Source organism: Lissotriton helveticus, chromosome 3_2 (assembly GCF_964261635.1).
Source record: "Lissotriton helveticus chromosome 3_2, aLisHel1.1, whole genome shotgun sequence".
NCBI lineage: Eukaryota > Metazoa > Chordata > Amphibia > Caudata > Salamandridae > Lissotriton > Lissotriton helveticus.
The window spans coordinates 439086242-439105975 of NC_136062.1; positions in this window are offsets into that span (position 1 = coordinate 439086242).

Sequence of the window (19734 nt, forward strand, 5' to 3'; positions counted from 1 at the left end):
TCAAAAACAGGTAAGCAAGCGCTCCGGCGCGTGTAGCAGGAAATAGTGTGTAGTCACTCAACCTGTGGCATCCCCAATAAGTAACACAAGCCTGTTGGCTGAGCTGTTTCCCTAGTAGCGCTCCTGCGCGGTGGGAAACCGAAATGTACAAAACAAAAACAAAACACACCTGTGCAAGATCTACCAACACCCTCAAGGCGCTCCTGCGCGTCAAGGGTTTAAAGAAACAAAAACAGGCACGTCCCTGGATCACCCAGGAGGAAGAACCAGCAAGCGCTCCTGAGTAGCGCCGTCGTGAAGACAGAGCAGCGCTCCAGCGCGGCGTGACTCTATGGTGACAGACGAGCCTCAGCAAGCGCTCCAGCACGTGTGGCTGACATGACAGCAGAGCAGCGCTCCAGCGCGGCTTGACTCCGTAAGAGACTGGCAGGTCTCAGCAAAGGCGAAAGAAGTCCGCCTCATAGGAACCTCCAGCAAGGAATCCGAAGCACAGAGCCGGCGGGAAACGCGATGTTTAAGCGATTCCCCCGGAAGTGCTTCTGTGCTCCCAGGTTGCTGCCCGGGACTAGACCGGGGACTCAACTTCCGGCCGGAAGTGAGTATTCCGGCGTTCTGTGTGTGAATGCGGGGATGGCCGGCCGCGGCATCGCCGCGAACCGTGACAGCACCCCCCCCCTAGGACAGAACCCCCCCCCAACACCCCCAGAAATCAGAAAAGAGAGACAGGGCAAGGGCTCAGGGGATGACTCAGTTGGAAAGCATGAACCAGAACAGGAGCGTGGCGCACATGGGACAAGGATTCCCAGGACCGTTCATCGGGACCGTACCCTTTCCAGTCCACTAGGTAAAATAGCTTGCCCCTGGTACGACGGGACCCCAAGATAGCCCTGACCTCATACTCAACATGGCCCTCCACCACCACCGGAGAAGGGGGAGACGGAACAGAGCCGCCAGACTGGACTGCACGCAGAAGGGAGACATGGAAGACCGGATGGATTTTCATGTGCGGAGGAAGCGACAGCCTCATGGCCACAGGGTTGACCACCTTCTCGATAACAGAGGGACCCACAAAACGAGGCAACAGCTTCTTGGGCCCGTGCACGTTCAGATGTCGAATGGAAAGCCACACCCTATCACCCGTGCGATAAGCGGGTTCCTTCTGTCTGTGAGCATCAGCATGCGCCTTGTAGGAGTCCTTCGCCTTGGCCAGCTCGAACCGTGCCTGTTGCCAGAGTCCGCGCAGTGACTCATGATAAGACCGTACAGTGGGCAGTTGGCTATCCAGAGGCACCTCCCAGGCAGATGTGCGGGGATGACGTCCTTGGAGGCAAAAGAACGTGGACATGCCGATGGCTGAATGCTTCCTGTTATTGTACGCATACTCCGCCATCTATAGCACTTCGGACCATTCCTTCTCGACTGTAAGCAGCAAACAGGGGAGGAACTGCTCCATGGTGTGGTTTGTTCGTTCGGCTTGACCATCGGTCTGGGGGTGGTACGCTGAGGAGAGGCGTGCAACCATCTCGAGTATCCTGCATACCTCCTTCCAGAAGCGGGACACGAATTGCGATCCCCAGTCCGTTATGACCACAGACGGGATGCCATGGAGGCGAACCACCTCTTGTACGAAGATCAAGGCCAGTTCGGCCGCGGTGGGCAGTTTCGTCAAGGGTACGAAATGCGCCATCTTGGTGAGGTGGTCCACTATGGTGAGAACAGTGGTGTGACCAGTCTTGGTGAGCGGGAGCTCAACCACGAAATCCATGGAGATGGTATGCCATGGAAACGGCGGTACAGGAATGGAACGCAAAAGGCCAACCAATGGTTCTGATCTGTTCTTGCCTAGCAGGCAAACAGCGCAGTTCGTCACATGTTTTTTTTTGTCTTTCACCATCGTTGGCCACCAAAACCGCCTTCGCACGAGATCGAGCGTTTTGTGGTAACCAGGATGGCCGGAGAGGACATGATCGTGACATGAGTAAAGGGCCTTCTTCTGTTCAGGCACCCCTGGAAGGTGTTTCTGGTCTCCTATATGCCGTGAACCGTTCACACATGTCCCGCCTTCTTTGTCTTCTGTCGGGACCACTGGATCGGACCGTTTCCTGTCTGGTTCCGCCTGGCAGACGGGATCCATAGAAGCGACTATGCCCTGGAAGTGTTTCTCCAGTAGGATGGAGACAGGCTCGTGGTCTTCGGCGTCTTCGGCGGATTCGGCCAGTCGTGAAAGCGCATCTGCTTTGGCGTTGTCTTTTCCTGGCCGGAGCGTGATCACGAAGTCGTACTCATTGAAGAACAGGGTCCATTGAAGCTGTCGGGCTGTGAGGGCACGTGCTGATCGTAGGAACTGTAGGTTTCTGTGGTCTGTGTAGATGGTTACTGTGTGTTTTGAGTCTTTCAGGAAGTGGCGCCATTCCTCGAACGCGGTCTTGATGGCTAGGAGCTCCCGATCAGACACGGTGTAGTTGCGTTCAGCGGGTTGGAGCTTCTTGGAGTAAAAGGCCACAGGATGCAGCTGTCCTGTGCTGATGCTTCTTTGTGATAGCACTCCGCCTATGGCGTCCTTAGAGGCGTCTGTCTCCACTATGAACGGTTGCTCAGTGTCGGGGTGCACCAGGATCGGGGCTACGGTAAACCGTCTCTTTAGTTCCTGGAAGGCGTCGTCTGCTTTTTGGTCCCAACCAAAACGTACCCCCTTGCGCAACAAGCCTGTGATGGGGGCCACCATCTCGGAGAATCCGGTGATAAATCGACGGTAATAGTTGGAAAAACCGAGGAATCTTTGGACCCCTTTCACGGACTCCGGGGTAGGCCAAGACAGAATGGCTTCTCCTTTTTTGTTGTCCATTTGGATACCTGCCGGAGTGATGATGTGCCCCAGGAACTCAACAGATGTGACGTGAAACACGCTCTTCTCCAACTTCACGTACAGACGGTGTTTTTCCAACTGTTGTAGGACGGAACCCACGTGTTGAACGTGCTCTCCGGTGGTCTGAGAGTAAATTAAGATGTCGTCTATGTAAACGATACAAAAGGCGTCGATGTAGTCCCTCAACACTTCATCGATGAAGAACTGGAACGCGGCGGGGGCGTTGCAGAGTCCCAAAGGCATGACCTGGTATTCGAACAGGCCGAACTTCGTCCGGAAGGTGGTCTTCCATTCGTCTCCCTTCCGGACTCTGACAAGATGGTAAGCACCCCATAGGTCCAGTTTCGTGTAGATGGAGGAGTTTTTGACCTGGTCCAAGAGATTGGAGATCAACGCTAGCGGGTACCGGTTTTTCACGGTGATTGTGTTCATCGCGCGAAAGTCTATGCAGGTCCTCAGATCCCCTTCCTTCTTCGATACGAAGAACAGAGGAGAGGAAACCAGAGATCTGGAGTGACAAATAAACCCGTTGTCTAGGTATTCGTCCAGATAGGAGCGGAGGTGGATGTTCTCCTTTTCCGTGAGCAAGTAAATCCTGCTGCATGGCAACGTGGAGCCGGGGATCAGGTCAATACGGCAGTCGAATGACCGATGGGGTGGCAGGGTGTTGGCTCCCTTCTTGTCGAACACTTCTGCTAGGTCCAGATATTCCTTCGGTATGGTTCCTTGGGAAACCATTCCCATGCCTACTACAGGCAACGAGTGTGCTTGTATGAAACGAGGGCCTGGCCGGTCGTCCTTTGCGTAACAGGTGCTGCAGCAGTCTTCCGACTCAAGGTGGATGGTTCTGGTCACCCAATCGATGCGAGGATTGTGCTTCACCAACCACGGCAAACCTAAAATCACCTTAAACTGAGGGGCATCGATGACGTCGAAACAAATGGACTCGGTGTGGTTGTTTGAGAAGGACATCGTCGTGTTCTCTGTTCGGTGTCTGATAGGGCCGGAAGTCAGGTCCGTTCCATCAACGGCCTTGACGGGTTCTGGTTGGGCCTTCGTCACTGTGTCAATGCCCAAGGCACGGGAAAACGCTGTATCAATAAAGCAGCCTGTTGCCCCGGAATCCAACATGGCAGTCGCCACCCAAGTTCTGCCCGCCAGATTCCGTAAGGACACGTCCATGCCGACGTGATGACTACCGTCGTATACTGCAGGGATTGCTGATGTACAAGACGAAGAACCCAGAGGACGGATCCCCATGTCTACTGGGTTGTCTTGTTTCCCGTCTTGTCGCCCTTGCTGATGGGCAACGCATACGGCCTTCTGCCTTGCGGTTTTGATGGTTTCGCAGGGCATTCCCTCACGAAGTGTCCGCTTTTGCCGCAATATAGGCACTGGTTCTGCTTCCTCCTTTTTTCCCTTTCTTGACTGGTCAAGAGTCCTCTTATGCCGCTGATCTGCATGGGTTTGGACGCTTCACCCTGGGGAGTTGATTCCTCTTTGGCTTTCTCGACGCCCTTGTCCCCAAAGGGCAAGAGACGGTTGTCGCTGCCTTTTCCCCTGTCGGTCTTTCTTTCTTGTAGTCGGAAGTTCATTTTCACCACCATGTCTATGAAAGGACCTATAGCGTCTGGCGGATCGGGATACTGCGAGATAAGGTCCTTCAGGTCATCCCGTAACCCCCGATAGAACACCGATACTTTCTTATTCTCTGGCCAGTGGGCCTCGATGACAAGCCTGCTGAACATGGTGATGTAATGGAGCAAGTCCTGGTTGCTTTGTCTGAGGCCGAGCAACTCGTTGTCTACGGCTTGCACGAAGGTATGGCGAGCGAACATACCCCGCATGGCTTCCTTAAATGTTGGCAGGTGGTTAAGCATGGGATCGTCGTTCTCTACCAAGGAAATGGACCACTGAGCCGCATCTCCGCCCATGTAAGACAGTATGTAGGCGACCTTGGAAGCATCATCGGGAAAGGCCGCGATCCTAGCCATGAAATGCAGCTGACATTGATGGATGAATATTCCGTACTTAGTGCTATCACCGTAGAAGCGTTCGGGTGGTGCCAACTGCACACGGTGGGGAGTGACAACCTGGATGGCTGTGTCTTGGTTGGTGGCAGCAGAGGGTCCCCCAAAGGTAAACGTAGGTTGTCTCAACAGGCCGTCTTGTCTGACTCTAGGGCTGGGAGTAGTACCCCAAGGACTGGTGACCCCGGCTGCCATTTGGCCCTGTAGGGCCGTTATGTCATGGTGCAAAGCAAGGTTCTCTGTCTGCATGGCAGCCAGCATGACTGCGATATCTTGCAGAGTGACCTCCGGGTCGCCCATGTCGTCTGGGCGGAATGGTTACCGTGGGCTTCGGATTCTGTCAGGTGCCCCACAAGTCTTACCTTTGCTTGTGACGCAATTCCGCAGAGACGACAAGAGCACCCGTCCCTGTACCCACCTGACCCTTGTGGAAGGCAATACCCAGCAGGGATGAGATGGACGCAGGGATGGGAGCCAGGGTGTAGGGCTAAATGATATACGTGGAGCTGGCGGGGCGTCCCGGTGTCAACTAGAAACCAATAAAGAGCTAGATCAGAAAATGAGTCAGACCAGAAAAAGAACCACCCCACACATGCACACACAGACCTAGTAACCCTCTGAGGACTCACCAATGCTTCCAGGAAATAAGGTCCCCAGACAGGTTCAGCTCCGGATACGAATAGCTAAGGTAAGGCGCTCCTGCGCGTTTCACCCAAGCTCAAATCAAAAGAAACGCTCCTGCGCAGGGGCAAAACAAACTAAGTCAAAAACAGGTAGCAGGAAATAGTGCGTAGTCACTCAACCTGTGGCATCCCCAATAAGTAACACAAGCCTGTTGGCTGAGCTGTTTTCCTAGTAGCGCTCCTGCGCGGTGGGAAACCGAAATGTACAAAACCAAAACAAAACACACCTGTGCAAGGTCTACAAACACCCTCAAGGCACTCCTGCGCGTCAAGGGTTTAAAGAAACAAAAACAGGCACGTCCCTGGATCACCCAGGAGGAAGAACCAGCAAGCGCTCCTGAGTAGCGCCGATGTGAAGACAGAACAGCGCTCCAGCGCGGCGTGACTCTATGGTGACAGACGAGCCTCAGCAAGCGCTCCAGCGTGTGTGGCTGACATGACAGCAGAGCAGCGCTCCAGCGCGGCTTGACTCCGTAAGAGACTGGCAGGTCTCAGCAAAGGCGAAAGAAGTCCGCCTCATAGAAACCTCCAGCAAGGAATCCGAAGCACAGAGCCGGCGGGAAACGCGATGTTTAAGCGATTCCCCCAGAAGTGCTTCTGTGCTCCCAGGTTGCTGCCCGGGACTAGACCGGGGACTCAACTTCCGGCCGGAAGTGAGTATTCCGGCGCTCTGTGTGTGAATGCGGGGATGGGCGGCCGCGGCTTCGCCGCGAACCGCGACAGTGTGTGGGTAAGCAGTGTGGGTTGAGGGGGAAAAACTAAGTTTATCTTTGTTTAGGGTGTATCCAGAGACCCGGGAGAAATCATGCATGACATTATTGGGGAGGGAGTTGGCCTAACGGCTAGGGCTGTCGATCTCGAGTCTGGGGATGTATGTATGTATGTACGGAATTTGTAGAGCGCAGGAATCACCGCCACATGGGTTTCTCCGCGCTAGCATAGAAAACAGATCAGCCAGGCACAGACTTCCATAGCTCAAGCCTTGAATAATTTCGTTTTCAGCAGTTTTCTGAAGCAAGCAAAACTAGAACATTTATGTAACTCCTCTGGAAAGGGATTCCAATGTTTTGGGGCCAGATAGGCAACCATTTCTCCCCAGATCAATTTTTTTAAAAACGAGGTACCACCAGCAGCCCTTTGCCTACCGATCTGAGACAGCGGTTTGGATAATATAGTTTGAACTTATCCGCCATATAGCTCGGGCTTGTGCCAAAAACGGCTCTGTGAGCAAAGCAACAGAGCTTGAACTTTATTTTCAGCTGGATAGGAAGCCAATGGAGAGATTTCAATAGTGGCCCAGGGGAGGTGCAAGGTCATTTATTAAGGACTAAGCATGCGGCCACATTCTGAAAAATCTGCAATCTGCTAAGGAAAGCCTCGTTCGCAGAGGCCAGTAAAGCATTACAATAGTCAAGGCGACCTATTATCAGAGCCTGAACTAGGGTTCTACGTACTGAGAGAGGGGAACTGGGTTCGAGTCTCGGCAATGACGCTGACTATACTGTGATTCTGGGCAAATCACTTAATCTCCCCGTGCCTAGCAAAAATGTATGTGACCTCATGTAATAGCAACTGGTGCTATGTAAATTGCTCTGATAACCGATTTGGGTCAAGTTCGGACTGTAAAAAACTCAGTAAAATAAATAAAATATTACTGATCGCTGGAATAGCTTTTCAAATGTCATCAGAGAAAATATGCAGCAGTGTTGTATGACTTTGTGCCATATTGAAACCCAATAATTTTAGGAGAGCAGTTGATTATTTGGAGTAAGGTGTTGATAGATAGTTAGAAGTTAAGGGGGAAGAATGGGGCAGCCTTTTTGTGTACCTTGGTGTAGGTCAAAGAAGATAGATAGTGCGCCTGTTACTCTGATAATTGCTTTGGGTTTGGCATATAGGTCCATGGTCATATTAATGAATGAATCTCCAAGGGTGTGCGACTTAGAGACTGAATGAAGAAATAGCCATTAGACTTTATTGAAGGCCTTTTATATATCTAGTGAAATAGTCGCTGCAGGTGAAACATCTGGCCTTTTCTATTATATGGCAGAATTGTCTCTGGCCAATCTCCCTTTAACAAATCCAGTTTTGGGAATTGTGATTAAGTTTAGGGTTGCATGTTTGTAATCTTTTGGCTAATATTTGTGTGGATATTTTGGCTTCAATATTTAGGAGGGAGATTGGTCGGATGGTTTTGGGTTCTTTGCCCTCTTCACGAATCACCACAATCGTGGCCTTGGCAGCAGTGCCAGAGACCATGCCTTGAGTGAAAAAGTGATCAGGAGAATCCAATCGGGGTTTAACCCCCTTGCCTGCTGGGCTGATTCCCCCGATGTGCTGGGGGGGCCCGCACAGCGCACCAGTACTCGTGACGAGCTCAGCTCGTCATGCAGCACGGTGGCGCTGTACTCATGACGAGCTGAGCTTGTCACGGCCAAACCTGTTTCTTTAGAATACTCAGCACAGCGGGGGAATTAGCCCCATGTGCGATCGTTGCGGCCGATATGACGAGCTCAGCACACAGCCACCATGGCTCATGATGAGCTGACCTCGTCATGAGCATGGGAGGGGTTAATAAATGAATTCCTTACTTTATTTATAGAAGATGAAGAGAAAGCCGCTGAGCGAATTGATTTTACTGCATTGACAATTTCCTCAGTGTCTATAGGTTTGTTGAGGCCGGCTGTGAATCGGAGGCTGCCTATTTGGGAGAGATCGGAGGACCACTATGCAATCTTCCTTGTTGCACATAGTCTGTGGGCTGTATAAGTTTCCATGAAAGTCTTTAAATACCTCTAAAATGTCCTTATTTGTGAATTTTTGAGAGCCGTCCTGTGCTTTAATATGTGTAACTTGGTTGTTAAAATTTTTGAATTTGTGAATGGCCACTAGGGCCTTACCGGCCCTGTTGAGGAATAGCAATCTATTTGATTTTTGAGCATGCACCGTCAAGTATGCCCTCTACCTACCATGGAGTTATAGTCATATTTTAGATTTTTTATTTCATTTAGGAGATTATAATCTTTGGAATGTCTGAACAACATCTTTTTCTTTTTAGTTTTGTCTTCTAGTTGTTTTTTTAAGTCTCTTTAATGTGTCTGTTTCTTGTGGGCATGCGTTTAAGAAACTGGCCTCTATTGGCACATTTAACTGCGTCCCAGATGACATCTGTGGAGCTGTTTGTTTTCTTCAAAAAAATAGTTCAATTACATTTTGTAGAGCCAATATTTCAGATTACTAATCTAGAGTCTCAGAGGCAGATCTACAAGAAAGTGCCGCAGCGCGGCACCCCAAGCTCTTTGGCTGTGCCACGCTGCAGCACTTTCAGAGCACAGGAACGTGACATATTTACAATAATATGTCACATTCCTGTGCTCTCCCCTGCGATGGCGCACAAACTGCTGCCAAGCGCCGGCGCCCTTGCACCATGCTGCATCATGGGGAGATTGTTTTGTGCAGGAAGGGGTACCTTCCTGCATGAAAACAATTCCTACAGGTATTTTCCTATTTCAGTGCATGCTGTAGAATGTAGCACGCATAGAAAGAGGAAAAAAACGAGGAGAAATGTAAAATGTTCTCCTCGTTGCGCCTCGCTACGCCACCATACTGACGTATACCCAGGTTTACGATTCCTCATAAATCTGGGAAATGTGTCTCGCTCCATGGGTGTTGCGTGGAAACACCCACAGCAACACTCATTGAACGCCCCTTTCACGCAAAGTGCTGCATATTAAGGGGACATATTTACAAGGACAGGAAAAGCCACGCAGGGTGGCTTTTCCTGTCCTTGTAAATATGGGGCAGAGAAATGGCTTCCAGTGTGCCAGCAAAAGTGACGTACTGGCAGTGCAAGGGACTTGTAAATCTGCCCCTCAGTATTTAAGTGCCGGATTGAATGCTAGTTTCTTGTTAAGCGTGCATTTGAATAAAGCTTTTTAGGTTGGGTGACAGAGGTTTATTACGTAGAGGTTGTGTTCCCTATTATTAAGCCTGGTGGAGTAGTGGAGTAGTGGAGTAGTGTGGCTCACTGGTTAGAGGCGGCAGGCCTGAGAGCAGAAGTCAGCCTGGGACCAGGGTTCAATTCCCGACGCGGCAGGGTCGTGGACCTTGGTCAGCGGACTCGATAATTCTTGCTTCGGTGCTTACTCTAATCAGGGGTTCCACTCGGCAACTCTGGGCATTAGCTTGCCTAATCTCCACAACGGCCCCACCAATTCCGGGGATGCCTGGCTCCACCTTGGGGACTCCCAGCAAGGGACCATCCCACAGGGAAAGCCAGGACGGGTTCCCCAGAGTTATACAGCGCCGGGACGCCCCGTTGCTGGGGCAGCTGTGCGCTTTACAAGTATACTACATGTACTACACATGGTGAGTAGCCGCCTACCAATAATGTCATGTTCTGAGGAGATTACAGATAGGCAAGATCTTTTAGAGAGTAGGGGTGCGTATCCCAGTTTTTTCCTGCATGTGTTGGAACAGGGAACCTCTGCAACCTATCCCTTTAAATCCAATTTTTGTTTCCTGAAGGAGGACTATGTAGTCAGACTGGTCTTTGCATTAATCTAATATCTTAGTTCTTTTGAGTGGGTGGTTCAAACCCTTGGTTTTCAGGAAGATAATGTTTAGCAATGACATTGGTAGACTTTGGGGTTAATGGTTAGTGTTATGGATAGAAGGGGCCTGAGTGAAACCAACATGTTTGTTAACTGGGTCAGTAGGTGGGGTAGGTCCAGGAGAAGTAAACGTTAGGGTTGCTAACAACCAACTATGAAAACGTACCTGGCTGATATCTACTACCCCTTCCACCTGGGGGTGGACGACGCAGTGCGATAGGGAGTTTTTATTGGAGAGCATCCGGAATGGCAGTAACCAGCAGGAAGGGCGAGCAAACGAAGCAATCATTCAGACAAGAAGGGGTGGGTGGGTAGGAGTATAGTGATGGTTCTGTGTGTTACCCGAGCAGTGTGCGCCTCATGTTGGAAGGATGCGGGCAGAGTAAGGGTATCTTGAGACAGGAAGTTGGCTGCCCAATGTGATGAAAAGTGTGACGAAATGAGGCCTGGAGGACACACAAGGAGGCCTTGCAGATATTTTGGATATAAGTATATGTGTCATGACCATAACATCTACATACAGAAACACTATAAAGCAGTTTTGAGTCGAGCAAATTAGCCTATAAACATAGATATAAAGTTAAATATATATGTAGATTACATCTACAAGGCTGTCTTAATGATCTACATCAGTATCTTAACCAGTGTGATTTAGATATTGGAAATAAAGATTTTAAGAGGATAACAGTAGTTAGAGGACTCAGAATCAACACGTAAAGGCTCTATGAGGTCAAATGTGAGATTGTAACTATGCATAATTAACATCCAACATTAAGGTGCATATTTACAAGGGCATTGAGCCACAGGAGCGTCACTTTTAACGATGTTCATCCATTTTTACAAGGTGGCATTAAGCCATTAAACGTGGCTTAACACCACCTTGTAAATATGACACTTACTGCTGCAGTGTGCTGCGAAAAAGGGGTGTGCAATAGGTGTTGTTGTGGGTGTTCCACCACAACACCCATTGATTTTTTATGCTACTCTCCTATTTACAAGGATGAGGTAAATATGGGGCAGTGGCAATAATAAGACCAGGGAAAACCTGGTTTTAAACTGGGGTAACTAGGAGAAATGAATAATTTCTCCTCGTTTTTGCTGTGTCTATGTGTTCTACATTCTGCAGCACACATAAATACAGCAAATTGCCATTAGTGATTGTTCTTGTGCCAGACGGTGCCCCTTCCTGCACATAATCATTAAAAAAAGACGTTTTGCAACTTCTATATGTGCTGCATTCTGCAGTACACATAGAAGTTACAAATAGCAATTGTTGATCGTTTATGTGCAGGAAGGGATACCTTCCTGCACATGAACAATCATTCCATGCAACGTAGGCACATTTGCACCATGGTGCCAGCGCCACTATGGTGCCAGCACTAGGGAAATGAAGGGGTGTGTCGCATTCTTGTAACTACGAAGCATCCCTGCGTTTTTGAAAGTCAGAGCGCGGGGTTAGAAACTTTGGCTCAACATCGCACTCCAACAGTTTCTTTGTAAATATGCCCCTAAGTCTCTATACCGATTCAGGTCTCATTTGTAGGAGACACTTTAGATACCGTCTGTGATGGACCAACTGTATAACATTGAACATCAAGAGAGACTAGGTCTTGTTGGGTTTTCTTTTGAGAAATTTGCTTCCATCTGTGGTTCGGATTTGTTTTCTAGGAAGGCACATAATTCTTTTGGATCCGAAAAGATTTTAGTCTGCCCTTTGAACATGATTCGAAACTTGGTGTGGCCGGATTATGCAAATGGGATCTCCATTCCATCAGTATTTTTCGTAGGGCTAAAAAGCCTTTTCGGTAGATGACAGCTTCTTTTGCATAGTCTTGAGATATGGCAATGTTGTGGCCCTGCAGGTTTATCGCTGTGATTCTTCTCATTTGAGCTACAATTTTCTCAGTGTGTTGGTGTTGTAGCGGTTCCAGGATCAAGGGTCGTGAGGATTACATATTCTTAGGTTTAAAGGATGGAACCTTGCAGGCTCTTTAGATATCAAAGTCTTTGTTGAAAGAAATTTGAAGCATTTCGGGGATCCAAGAGTTTAAGAAGTCAACCACAGACTTAGAAGTGTTTTCGATTCCCTCTGGTAGTCCAAAGATATGAAGGTTGCTCCTCCGATTTCTATCTTCGACATCTGTAATTTCATGTTTAAGGAAGGCCACTGATTGTTGTAAGCCTTGTAGACATTGGGATTGGGCATTAATGTAATCTTCGATGGAGCTTATTCTCAATTTGGCATTAATCGTTAAGTCTCTTAGGTCTTTATGGAACCCAGAAACCGCAACCTGAAGCAGATCAGTGTTTGTTTGGTGCTTTGGGCTATTTAATGCACCGTGTTCAGTTTTTGTAAAATGGCAACTAGTGTGGAGGAAAAACCTGTTTTTTTGTTCACTGGGGACTGCGCAACTGGAGGGTATAGATTTAAGCCTTTCAGGCTAGATTTCTTTTCTCTCTCTTTCATATTGGTTTCTCTAAGATCTGACATGATTGAGGTTATAAGACAGGGTGATGGTATCCTAATAGGTGGTTGCCTGTACCAATAGTTGTCTAGGTATCCCTCAGAGATTAAGATTGCCAAACACTACTTCTGAAAATTCTATAGCAAATTTATGGTCTGCACGTGGCCCTCCGATTTATTCTGCCTTGTTTGGTCATGAAAAGAGAGGCAACGCACTGGCGCGTTACTCTCTGACCCCATCCATGTACGAAGAGGCACCAGACAGGGTTGCCCACTGTCACCCCTACTGTTCTCCTTAGCAGTAGAACCCTTGGCCACGACACTCCGGTCACAAGGAAATGACTGGGGCATACCGTTGGCGGATGGCCTGCATGTAGTGTCATTGTATGCTGATGACCTTCTCTTGTACGTCAGGGACCTGAGTAACGTCCCGGAGTCCCTCACTGCCATTTTCGGAACCTTTGAGGGAATATCGGGATTGCGTTTAAACTGGGCCAAATCGGGGGTTTACTCCTTCAACCCGAACGTACCCGAATGTGACATACACATCGGAGGTGAGAGGTTGCAGTGGTATCCCAACACGTTCAGATACCTCGGAATACACATCTACCGAGACCCCATAGACATCCTGGAAGGGAACCTGATGAGGGCGATCGCTTCTACCCGAGCACAGGTGGGGTTCTGGAACACATTGCCGCTGAATGTCCCAAGCCGCATAGCCTTAGCAAAAATGATAGTGCTACCACGATGGTTATATTATTTTGCAAATATGCCGACGTATGTACCCACCCGGGTGTTCCGAGATCTAGAGCTCATGCTGCGAAACCTAATTTGGAATAGGGGTCGGCCTCGAGTTGCATTGACTAAACTCTACATGCCAACTGAAGAGGGCGGACTAGCGGTTCCCAACATGGAGCTCTACTATCTGGCAGCACAAATGCAGTGGGTGTCAGGCTGGCTGGGTGGTAAGAACCTGGGTGATACGGCCACAGATACTACAGTCTGGTCCCTATTCCAAATCCACGTACTGTTCCATCCGCTGACACGGACTCCCCGGCCGCCGTAACTGCTACTCGCGGTGGCACGCAGATGCTTCCTGCGCTGCTTGCGTCTAACACGAGCGACGACACCATATGCGCCGGTATTGCCACTGTTAGGTACTCCGACAGCGTCAGGGGCCCTGACCGCTGTGAGGTTGGATAGCTGGATCACCGCAGAGGTGGAAACGCTGGGCGACCTGTACTCTGATGGCGCCCTCTTGCCCTTTGCAGCCCTCGCAGGGGATACCTCCCTCCCGGCTGGACAGTTCCTAACTCACGCGTCCCTTGTTCATGCATTGACTACTGCTTGGGGCAACGTGTCCAATGAGCCACCAACACATCATTTCATACAGTACCTTCATGTCATGAGCAACGGCACACACATTATCCATTGGTTAACGCAAGCACTGCTTCTACACACGCACCCGACGACTACACGCCTGAGGGATAAATGGGCGACTGACAGGGGGAGGGACTGGACAGACAAAGAGTGGGCTATGATCCTAGCTGGCCCAGTGAACCTCCCCCGCAGCCCTCGCTTCAAAACCATACAGTTTTACATATTGCACCGCGCGTACCTCACCCCGGACAAGATAAATAAGTATTTTTCAGTCACAGACACTGCATGCGGCCGTTGCTCCCTTCTAGGTGCAGACCTCCTCCACATGCTCTGGCTCTGTCCTGCCCTCCAGCAGTACTGGGACGGAGTGACCATGATGCTACGGCATTGCACCAAGGAACGAGTACCACACACTTGGGAGGCCTGTATATTGGGTTTGTACAAGCGCACGAGACTAAATAAGGTCCAGACTAGGTACTGGGATCTCGGACTTATCACGGCTAAAAGACTACTTACCAAGCGGTGGAAAGCGGCCACGCCCCCGCACCTCCGGCACTGGTGTCTGTCGCTGACAAACTGGGCACGAGCTGAGAGCTCCGTCCTGAAGCGGGAAGAGACAGCAGGGCTTAGAAAGTTCCCCATCGCACAGCAATGGGAAGACATACTACATTCTTTCCTGCAGAAATGTGTGGAGCAGGGAATTACGTGAGGTATTGTACGTCGCCTCCCCCCACTCCCCGATCTACATCCCTGCGCACCATGCACGCTGCACCGTACGCCACCCACCTGACCAGTATGCACTGCCCAACGTCTGACACGAACCTAGCTGATTCACAATGACGACTACCTGCCACACTCCCGAACGCGCGCCACCGCGAGAGACGCGGCAACGGGAGCCCGGGCACTGCACCGGACGACCGCGCCGAATGACCAATTGGGAATCCCCCCCCCCCCAATAACGCTACCTCATGGACAGCCTGCATATTTCCATGCCCCCCCCCCGATCTCCCGCGCACCTACCCCGTGAGACACGGCTGACACGCTGATTCCGATCCCCCCCCTCACAAAGTTGTGGCGAATTCTGCCCACACTTACCCCTACCTGCATCCTATACCACACATGTTCCTGTTTCATAGTTCAACAGAGATTTGCTTTTATCTCCTTTTAGACCATGTCCGTACACGTACCACTACATGATCCACACCATTTTGAATCTCATGGCTTCCTCGGATGTGACAGCTAGGACTTAGACACCTCTCCTGGGCGCTGAGATGCAGAGCAATTATATTCATGGGAATGGGCGAACAAGGCGGTTATGCGCCCCAAACACGATTAGGCACCGCACACCCTCATCACTCGTTCATATACACCCATACCCATCTGAATGTCGACCCACACTGAGACACGTACCAATGACGCACGTAAGATATAATGGGTCCGAACGACGCAATTGCTATTGATGAGGGTTGGCTCGGCGCAGCTACCCTGGTTCGCTTAATATATAAGGAAAACCCATAGACCACACACTTATATAACACCAAATGTCTGCAAGATTGCAGTGATATGTGACATATAGTTATACGCTGCCGGACCCCAGGGTTGTCGGCCTTGAAGCTGTGTTCAATTATCCCACCCAAAACAATGTTCATTAACTGCGGCTGGCCCGGCTGGGTTGTAAGCTACAATGCTGTGTATACTGAATGTCGGACAATAAAGGTCTTTTAAAAATAAAAAATAAATGAAAATAGAGGCAAAATGTGCATATCCTGACTAAGAGCTTAAGTGAAGCTTGATTAATAGCGAAGGTTTGTTGTCCGAGTCTTGAGGCTATTTAGCGGCTTGAGTAGTGTGGTGTTATTGTTGTGGTGCAGTCGCGACCCTTTGATGATGCAAATTGTTCTATGGTGATGAGTATTGCCCCTTTATTGATCCTTGATCAGCTTCATATCCTTTAATTAGGCAGGCCTGGTGATCGATCTGTGGTCACTTCTCAAAACCCACTCAGCAGTTATCAGTACATGTGTCTTCCCCCTGTCTTACTTAAGGGACCCTCTATTCAGCATCAAGGGCATCTGATTAAGGGATGAGCAGCATGGTCTCGTTTGCAGACCACCCTGAGTGTTATTTCTGCCTTGAAGACAGTAGGAGGGAACAAATGTGAATGGGTGTTCAGCGCAGTATGTCCGGGTGCAGGCCACTCACTGCATCTCGCCACAATCACAAAGAAATCTGTCCCCATCTGGCACCACAGAGGTGATCAGGGTGCGGAGGACCACTGTAGGAGCACCATGAGGAAGGTGGACTACACCATCTTTATTTACACATGGTATCGGGTGTTGGCGCAGCGCTGTGGCAGGGTCTTCCGCTTATGGTCAGCAAGGAGGTGCACCGTTGACTGCCATGGTGTTGGCTGCGGCAGCTATGAAGAGTCAGTAGGGAGGGAACATCATCGGGCACACAGCGAAGTGGGTCCGGTTACAGGCCCCTCACAGCATGTCTCCGCAGTCGGAGAAGGTCTCCGTCTCCGCCTGATGCCGTGGAGGGGATCGAGGGTGGGGGACCGCTATAAGTTTAGGCGGTTACTACCATCTTTAACTGTGATTGGGCTCGGGAGCGGTTGAAGCGGTGCAGAAAGCCTCGGTATTTGCACAATCTGGAGGTATGCGGGTATACTATGTTGATCTTCAGAAATTATATTTTGGGTGATTCTGCGAGAATGTTTAGCCGAAAACATGCTAGAGAAGACCCATCATCACAGCTGTGCACCTAGCCACCTACATATAACATAGTTGAAATGTAGCTGATGTAAGACAGGAAGCCTGGAGTAGTGGTCTAGTGTTCAAAATCCTTAGGAAAAGTGTTCTGTCTCTTTAGTTCCTGCTTCCAGGTCAGCATTGCTCCATCTGCAGAAGAAGGCATCTAATACAATTTCTTACTGTCTGGCAACTGTGCGCTGTGATTTTCTGATGCTTCTTTAGTTCATCACCGGGCATTTGTTGTGCTGTGCTGTCTTCACTTCCTCCCTTCCTCTGCAGTACTGGCTCTCTCATGCCCTCTGCTTCCATCTGGTTGTGGGGAATCTCTCCTGGTCTGTACAGAACAAACCTAACCAAAAGGCAGCGGAGGACTGTATATGGTCAAAGACAACCATAAAGTCAACGAGTAAGAGAAAATGGAGCTAAGATGAGCATTGCTAATGCTTTGTGATCGAGTTATAAGTAGCAGCCTTCTATCCAGCACAAACGTACCTCTTGAACACCATTTAACATGAGGGAGTTTATCATATTGCCCCCATTGACCAAGAGCAGATGATACCTTGGAAGAGGTGTGCTCTCTCTCTGGCTAAAAGAGGACTTAAAACAATCAAGGGTAGAGTTCACATAGAATTCATAACACTATTGAACCTTCACAGATACACTGAGATCTATGCACTGTATTTAAAGGATGGAGTGTATGCTGAAGCTAAAAATAAAGAGCTTATTTGTTTGCTGTAATAGACGAACTGCTTCAGCAGCTTAAAGCGAGTTACAATGCAAATAACAAATTAGTTTGTGCTTCATGCAGAACATTTTTTGACCTATTCACTGTATTTACAGACAATACTTTGAAGCAATCATTAGCAAAGCAAGTAGATCTTACCTCTAAAAGGCTGAGCTAATGACTTTATCAATACATTTTGCCAGTTGTATGGATGCACATGCACCAGGATGCATGCGCACACATGGTCAATAATCATGTAGCGGGTTTTGCACTAAAGAAAATCCTTGATTTTCCTTAAGTTTGAGTTGCATGCACAAGGAGCATGGTTGCCTGATTGGCTCCTGTTTGGGGGAGCAGACGAGGATGATCAGCTTGCCCTCAGTCCCATTTCTATCTTTCCAGGTTGCTCGTGCATGCCCGAGCCTTCCGTGCTGCCTTTCAAACGTGCGACACACCAGCCCCTGCAGTGTTTGACAGGGTCGGACAGCGGTGTGTGCTCATCCACCGCATACTCATTGGAGCCTTGCTTCGTGTCCAGACACGTGGAGTAAATAAGTGATTGATATAGGTGCAGCTTATTGCACCACCCTTCACACCTCTGTCATCAGGATTGGTGGTGAATTGTACAAATTGCTTTGGGCCCGATTCACAGAACTAACCTAAGACAAAATCCTAAACTTACTACCATTTTTGTATTCACAGAAGGCATTTACTCATTTTGGAATTCACAGAAGGCACTTACTCATTTCAGTATTCACAGAAGTTAGGAGTCCTAACTTTAGGACTCCTAAATGCCTTCTGTGAATACCGAAAGTCTTAAAGTTAGGATTTTTCTCAGTTTAGGAGTCCTAAACCTAGGAGTCCTCACTTTACTACTCCTAACTGCGAAAAATCCTAACTTTAAGATTTTTGGTATTCACAGAAGGCATTTAGGTGTCCTAAAGTTAGTAGTCCTAACTTTACTACTGCTAAAATGAGAAAAATCTTATCTTTAAGACTTTCGGTATTCACAGAAGGCATTTGGGAGTCCTAAAGTTAGGAGTCGTCACTTTACTACTCCTAAATTCAGAAAAATCCTAACTTTAAGACCTTCGGTATTCACAGAAAGCATTTAGGAGTCCTAAAGTTAGGACTCCTAACTACTGTGAATACCGAAATGAGTAAGTGCATTCTGTGAATACCAAAATGAGTAAGCGCCTTCTTTGAATACCAAAATGGTAGTAAGTTTAGGATTTTGTCTTAAGTTAGTTCTGTGAATAGGCCCTTTGACCCTGCCTAGGACTTAGCTAGGCACTCCCTCCAAATAGGAACATGTATATCCTGGCTTGGCAGGGTTTAGCTCCCCCCTAATTAGATTTGGTGTGTATTTGGTGCACCTAATATGTTAAGTATATGGCTTACTTCCAGTTCCAGCTTGATATGGAAGGCTATAAGGAGTATCAGGGGGAACCTGAGTACTCAGTGTACGAAAAGCTGGTTGACACGTTTAGACAATCGCATCCAGCATTCAGTGAACCAAGCTTTAATGCTGGCCCTGCAGCCTTCCACCAAGCAGGTACAACGATATGCACAGCAGGATATGGGCCAGCATTACTCTAAACCCCAAAACGATGACGGAACCAGCTCTCTAAAAGGCAAAGGAAAAGCAAAGAAATGTCTCTGTACTGAGGCCCTGGAGAAAATGTCTGAGGCCTATCTGAGGGACAATGTCTATGGACTAACACCTACGCCTCATAACATGGCCTCTGAAGATCAGGGATCAGAAACTGGCCCAGACTCTGACCATTCTTCCCACTCGAGTTCCTCCAAGAGTGACGGGCCCCAAATCCTAGCAAAAAGAAGCACAAAATGAAGGCTCAAGCCCAATATTCTGGCCCTAGAGTTTTGGATTTTGACCCGGATGATATCATCCACCTCAGATCATCAGAATGGATTCAGTTATGTCCAGAGAAGAATCAGAAAAAGATTTGAAAGGGATGTCTGTACTTGCCTCAGTGTGGAATGCCCTCGACCCAAATTTCCAGACAAGGTCACCGACAACCCCGGAAGTACACTCAAGCTTGGTGACATTAATGAAGAATTCAAAAGACCCCAAAAAGGGTTTGAATAGAGCTTGGCGCAGCTGCCAAAGATAAAGTTGTAGACCTGGTAAGTCCCTTAAGCATAGATCCTGCAAATGGTCTATCGGGTCAAAGATAACTTAGAACCTGTGGATCTG